Source organism: Herpailurus yagouaroundi, unplaced genomic scaffold, assembly GCF_014898765.1.
Source record: "Herpailurus yagouaroundi ecotype Mexico unplaced genomic scaffold, PumYag 163, whole genome shotgun sequence".
Classification (NCBI taxonomy): Eukaryota; Metazoa; Chordata; class Mammalia; order Carnivora; family Felidae; genus Herpailurus; species Herpailurus yagouaroundi.
In genome coordinates, this window is record NW_024412404.1 from 55,603,070 (window position 1) to 55,609,706 (window position 6,637).

General features: G+C 47.4%; 1 long non-coding RNA gene across 1 annotated transcript in view; it reads left to right on the forward strand.

Annotated features, from left to right (window-relative positions):
* Positions 1–5,084: 5,084 nt before the first annotated feature.
* The window catches only part of LOC121037290 (uncharacterized), a 13,471-nt gene continuing 11,918 nt past the window's right edge, over positions 5,085–6,637 (forward strand). The window contains exon 1 of the long non-coding RNA XR_005793693.1: positions 5,085–5,159. This is a non-coding gene — a long non-coding RNA (uncharacterized LOC121037290). The remainder of the gene's footprint in view (positions 5,160–6,637) is intronic.

The following is a 6,637-nucleotide window of genomic DNA, read 5'->3' on the forward strand; positions in this document are numbered from 1 at the left end:
TATTTTTTTAATACAATTTATTGTCAAGTTGGCTAACATACAGTGTATACAGTGTGCTCTTGGTTTTGGGGGTAGATTCCCGTGATAACATCGCTTACATACAACACCCAGTGCTCATCCCAACAAGTGCCCTCCTCAATGCCCATCTCCCGTTTTCCCTGCTCCCTCCATCAACCTTCAGTTTGTTCTCTGTATTTACGAGTCTTTTGTGGTTTGCCTCCCTCCCTCTCTGTAACTAATTTTTTCCCTTCCCTTCTCCCATGGTCTTCTGCTAAGTTTCTCAAGTTCCACATATGCATGAAAACGTATCTGACTTTCTCTGACATTTCACTTAGCATAATACCCTCCAGTGCCATCCACATTGTTAACAAATGGCATGATTTCATTCTTTCTCACTGCCATGGAGTATTCCATTGTATATGTAAACCACATCTTCTTTATCCATTCATCAGTTGATGGACATTTAGGCTCTTTCCATGATTTGGCTATTGTTGAAAATGCTGCTATAAACATTGGGGTACATATGCCCCTAAGGATCAGCATTTCTGTATCCCTTGGGTAAATTCCTAGTAGTGCTATTCCTGGGTCATAAGGTAGTTCTATTTTTAAGTTTTTGAGGACCCTCCACACTGTTTTCCAGAGTGGCTGTACCAGTCTGCATTCCTACCAACAGTGCAAGAGGGTTCCCGTCTCTCCACATCCTCGCCAGCATCTGTTATTTCCTGAGTTATTAATTTTAGCCACTCTGGAAACACACCCCTTCTTAATTTGGTTGTTTTTTTATCCCTGAGAGGGACCAGTAGGAAGGACATTTACCTGTGGGACCTAGTCAGGGGACCAGAGTTTAGCACTGAATCTGTCATTTTTTTTTAACTGTTCATTATCAGGTGAATCATTTGCCCTTTCTGGACCTCATTCTAAAGAGATCAGATTAAATCAGCAGTTTTCAAACCTTTTCTTCATATGAAACCTTCCACGGAACCCCAGTAAACACCAGAGAGAAAAATACAGCTTCTCATGACTAAAGGTGGGTGGGCATCCGAGCTGGCCCCTCCTGCCCCACCCTGCAAGCCACCGAAGTGCCAGGCCCCATGGATCACTCATTTGGGAAACACGGAGCCAGATGCCCAAGGTGGTAGGCCAAATAAGGGCCCCCTAAAGATGTCCACGTCCTCCTCCCCAGAACCCATGACCATGTTTCCTTACGTGGCAAGAAGGGACTTTGCCTATGTGATCAAGTTAAGGATCTTGAGGTGGGGAGATTTATCCAGGTGGGCCCGATGTACTCCCACGGATCCTCCTAGGAAGGAGGCAGAAGAGAGATTACGGAGATGGTGGTATGATGGAAGCTGAGAGCAGCTGGGAAGTCTTGCCCTGCGGACGTGCAGGATACAGGGCGGGGCGGCGAGTGGAGAAAAGCAGGTGGCCTGCAGAAGGTGAAAAAGGTAAGGAAGCAAATTCTCTCCCAGGAGCCTCTGGAAGGAATGCAGCCCTGCCCACACCTTGATATCAGGACTTCAGACCTCCAGGGTGGTAGGAGAATGAATTTGGGTTGCTTTAAGCCTCTATGTTGGGATAATTCAATACAAGCAGCAATAGGAAACAAATGCGCTCACATTCTATAACCCCGTGGGGAGAGAAGTGGAGAGAATTTCTCTCATCTCGAGCCCCTCTCCTTTCCTCCTGGCCAATCAGTAGGGAAGATGGCATCAGAACCCATCTAATGCAAGCAGGGCCAGTATAGGCAACTCCTGCTGCCAACGCCAGAGACCAGGAAGAGCTGAGGGCTGCTCCCGGCCACTGGCCATTGACACAGGAAGGACCCTTCTCCCAGCTGGTCCTCCCAAGTCCTGAGACACAAGGCTTCGTCCTCATTTACTGTTCTGTGGGTTTTTCTCTCTCTTCTCAACTTCCTACTTTGGAGGGATTGGAAAGGAAAACTTTGGATTTGGTTCAGGGATTTCCATCCAGGGATTAATTCAAGGACATGAATATTAGTGAGGCCACACCCTCCTTCTGCAAATCCACAGGCCAAGGGATATTTTCCAGCCACCAAAACCCCAAGCTGGCCTAAGTCCCCTTCCTACCAGGCTCACGGGGATCCCTGTTGCCAGTTTGGACAGCTGGAAGGCCTCAGCACACACACACCTGGGAGAGGGCAGGTTACTTGTGAGTCACGCCAGGCCAAGTGCTGCACACAGGGGACAGCGACACAGACACTGGCCTCCACCAAGTCCAAGGAGGCAGGCTGGACAGTGGAACTGAGGGGGCTTAATGACCAGGAGCAAAAAGCTCCAGAGCCACGGGGTGGAGGGGAGATGGCCTTCCTCAGGGAAAGAATGGAGGACAAGCACTGGTCTGGTGGTGGTAGTGGTTTTAAAGACAGGGGGTAAGACCACCTTCTGATAATCAGGTAGGTAAGGAACAAGACTTTTTTTTCTATCTGCAGTGCACACAAGGTACCCATTCAAGGCACAGAGAAAACGAGGCACAGAGTTTACTGAGTGCCTACTATGTGCTAGGGACCGGGCTGGGTGATAAGGCAACGCTTTTCCCACTTCTGATGTGTCCTTCCCTGTGGAAGGGGCTCCCTGAGCAAACTCTCCTGTCCCTCCTTACTCCTCGCCCAGAGAGAGGAAAAAAATGAGCTGATCTGTGAGTTTGGAGAAAGAAATAGGCCATGCAGAGCCCAGCCCCCTCCCTAGTTGTCTGCTCACGTTCCTCCATGTGACAGTTTCTAAGGGGCCTGCCCCACTCACCTGTGCCCCCTGTCTGTGGGAAATCAGCCCAAGCCACATCTGCAAATACCACCTTCACACAGGCTTCCATCTGCTGACTCTTCTGAACTCTTTCTCAATTGGATCAGACCTTGGGCAGGGGAATGTCTAACTGTGACATATGGTGAACACCACAGCCAGTGTGCCTGCCCTCGGGGAGCTGACAGTCAGGCCGGAATGTGCATTTGAGGCTCTCGCCAGAGATCTCAATCCTGGGGTGCCTGCCATCCTGATCCTCTCATTCTGAGCCTAGGGAGATCTGAGCCAGATGTCTGGAGGGACACGTGGCCAAGTGATCTTTCCCAACCCTTCAGGGGCTCCCCATTGCCTGTAGGGAAAAGTCCACCTCCTGTCTCCCATTTAAAGCCCCCTGCTTATCTCTCCAACCTTCTCCTTCCCCCACTCTCCACCTTGTCTCTACGCTGAGAGAGCCCATGACTGACCTCCTTCATCTAGTGGCATTCTCTCTCAGGCCTTCACATTTGCTGTTCTCTCTTCCTGACCAATTTCTCTTCCTGTCCTTTTACCTAATTCCTGCAGGTCTCTGCTAAGATGCTCCTTTACCCAGGGAACCATCCCTTACCTTCCACTGACATTGCAGATTTGGCTTGGATGTCCCTCTAATTACTCACAAAATACTTGCCTTTCCCCTAAAATGCTTCTTATTAAATCCTAATAACAAACTTGGAGACCTCTGTCCCATGCAGAGACCCAGCAAACAAGACAAACCAGACTGCTGCCTACACAGAACCCACAGTCTACGAGGAAACACAGATACTAAAAATACCAAAGTCCACAAACGCATCAGCTCATGAGGTATCTGCTCATGAGCTCAAGATCAAGGGTTACTTATGCGCCGCTTTTCTGTTACACAGTATCCTTTATATAAGGACTCAGGGGATAAAATCCTCCTAGACCATTGTGCCAGAGGGAAAATGCCTTCTCTAAACATTTCATTTCTTTCGATGAAGAGACTAGGAAACCCATCATATTTCTCTCTTTGTCTTGTATGCCACGAAGTCCAGGGCCAAATTTAGACCTCGATTGCAGAGAATTACTTCATTTATGTTTCTGCTACTATCTCTCCTTATCTGTATAGTTTTTAAATTTTTTTAAGTTTTATTTTATTTTATTTTTTGAGAGACAGAGACAGAGCACAAGCAGGGGAGGCGCAGAGAGAGGGAGACACAGAATCTAAAGCAGGCTCCAGGCTTTAAGCTGTCAGCCCAGAGCCTGATGCGGGGCTCGAACCCATGAACATGAGATCATGACCCGAGCTGAAGTCGGACGCTCAACTGACGGAGCCACCCAGGCACACCCGTATAGGATTTTTTATCCTGTATTTATGTACCGCTCTCTACCCACATACATATTTTTACCGTTAACTCCTCCAAGTCCCTCATGGAGGCAGGTGGCACACAGGTTCTGCATCACATGGCTTCTTCTAGCGCCCTTGCGTATTGCCCCCAGTACTTCCACTGCAGGGCCCCATGCTGCAGGCTGAAGCCTCTGGCCCCAGCCCTAGCCAGGGATAGAGCTCAAGGACATGAGTGGCTCTGATAAACTTAGTGGGGCCAAGGTGCTCTGAGGCAGCCAGAGTTGTGTCTTGCCCTCCTGTGGGGCAGAGGTGCTATTAAAGGGCCAGACCTTCAGGATTTTAGCAAAGGGCAGAAGGAGAAAAGGAAATGTCATGCAAGAGACAAGAGTGGGGGAAGAGGCTGAGGGCATGGAGGTCCTAGGAGAGAATCATCACGGTACCATGGCCCCTCCTCTCTCATCACACACTCCCCACAGAGGGGCTGAGGTGGCTTATGCCCAAGAAATGCTAGGGATGCCTTCTAATGCTATCAGGGACCTAATCTTACCTCTAGACCAAAAGTTTACCACTAAGGGGGCTCCAGGTAAGGGTCACAGGTCTGAGATCACGAGATCATGTTCTCTTTCGGACATGCCATGTGGCCTGCCTATGTCACACTGCTTCTGTGTACCCCCGTTTCCTCATGTAGTCAATTGGTGGGTGCTCTCTGGTAATCCTGAGAGTGTCATTAAAGAACAAATGGTGGGAATGCAAGCTGGTGCAGCCACTCTGGAAAACAGTATGGAGGTTCCTCAAAAAACTAAAAATAGAACTACCCCACAACCCAGCAATTGCACTACTAGGCATTTATCCACGGGATACAGGTGCGCTGTTTCGAAGGGACACATGCACCCCCATGTTTATAGCAGCACTATCAACAATAGCCAAAGTATGGAAAGAGCCTAAATGTCCATCGATGGATGAATGGATAAAGAAGATGTGGTTTATATACACAATGGAGTATTACTCGGCAATCAAAAATAATGAAATCTTGCTATTTGCAACTACGTGGATGGAACTGGAGGGTATTATGCTAAGTGAAATTAGTCAAAGAAAGACAAAAATCATATGACTTCACTCTTATGAGGACTTTAAGAGATAAAACAGATGAACATAAGGGAAGGGAAACAATATAAAAAGAGGGAGGGGGACAAAACAGAAGAGACTCATAAATATGGAGAACAAACTGAGGGTTGGTGGAGGGGTTGTGGAAGGGGGGATGGGCTAAATGGGGAAGGGGCACTAAGGAATCTACTCCTGAAATCATTGTTGCACTGTATGCCAATTTGGATATAAATTTAAAAAAATAAAAAATAAAATTAAAGGTGCAAATACAAAAAAAGAACATATGGAATCATTGCTCTCAATTAGATAATTATCCTATCTTAATGTAATCCCTTGCAGGTGTATGATGCCTGTACAAAATACTGCTGCACATTCGCTTTTCTATAAACTGACCCTAACAACAACCCTGTGATGTAAGCAGATAGATATCATCCCCATTTTATGGATGAGGAGACTGACACTCAAAGAGGCTAAGTGACCACCCAAGCCTGTACTTCTTTCTGAAAGCACAGACCACGTTTGGCTTGTGAACCTGCAATGCCAGTCCCCTGCCCAAGTGCCAGGCACAGCAACGGTGGTGCTCAATAAAACTCAGAGCTAAATCATTTGCATGCATTGCATGGTTCCCCACCAAAGACCAATGCCCACTCTGAAAGCCAAAAAGCTGCATCAGAATGGGCAATAATACAGGTAACATCTTCAGTCTTGGCAGACCTATGCCTGATCTCTATCCACATGGTTGAGGTAAGAAAGTCACCCTTAAGAAATACGAATCAAAGCCACACTGAGATACCACCTCATACCAGTCAGAGTGGCTAAAATGGAGCAACTCAGGAAACAACAGATGCTGGCGAGGATGTGGAGAAATGGGAACCCTCTTGTCCTGTTGGTGGGAATGCAAACTGGTGCAGCCACTCTGGAAAACAGTGTGGAGGTTCCTCAAAAAATTAAAAATAGCTATGACCCAGCAATAGCACTACTAGGAATTTATCCAAAGGATACAGGAGTGCCGATGCATAGGGGCACATGTACCCCAATCTTTATTTTTTTTTTAATTTTTTTTTCAACGTTTATTTATTTTTGGGACAGAGAGAGACAGAGCATGAACAGGGGAGGGGCAGAGAGAGAGGGAGACACAGAATCGGCCATCAGCCCAGAGCCCGACGCGGGGCTCGAACTCACGGACCGCGAGATCGTGACCTGGCTGAAGTCGGACGCTTAACCGACTGCGCCACCCAGGCGCCCCATGTACCCCAATCTTTAAAGAGCACTATCAACGATACCCAAATTATGGAAAGAAGATGTGATTCATATATACAATGGAATACTACTTGGCAACGATAAAGAATGAAATCCTGTCATTTGTAGCAACATGGATGGAACCGGAAGGTATTATGCTGAGTGAAATAAGTCAGTCAAAGGCAGATATCCTATGTTT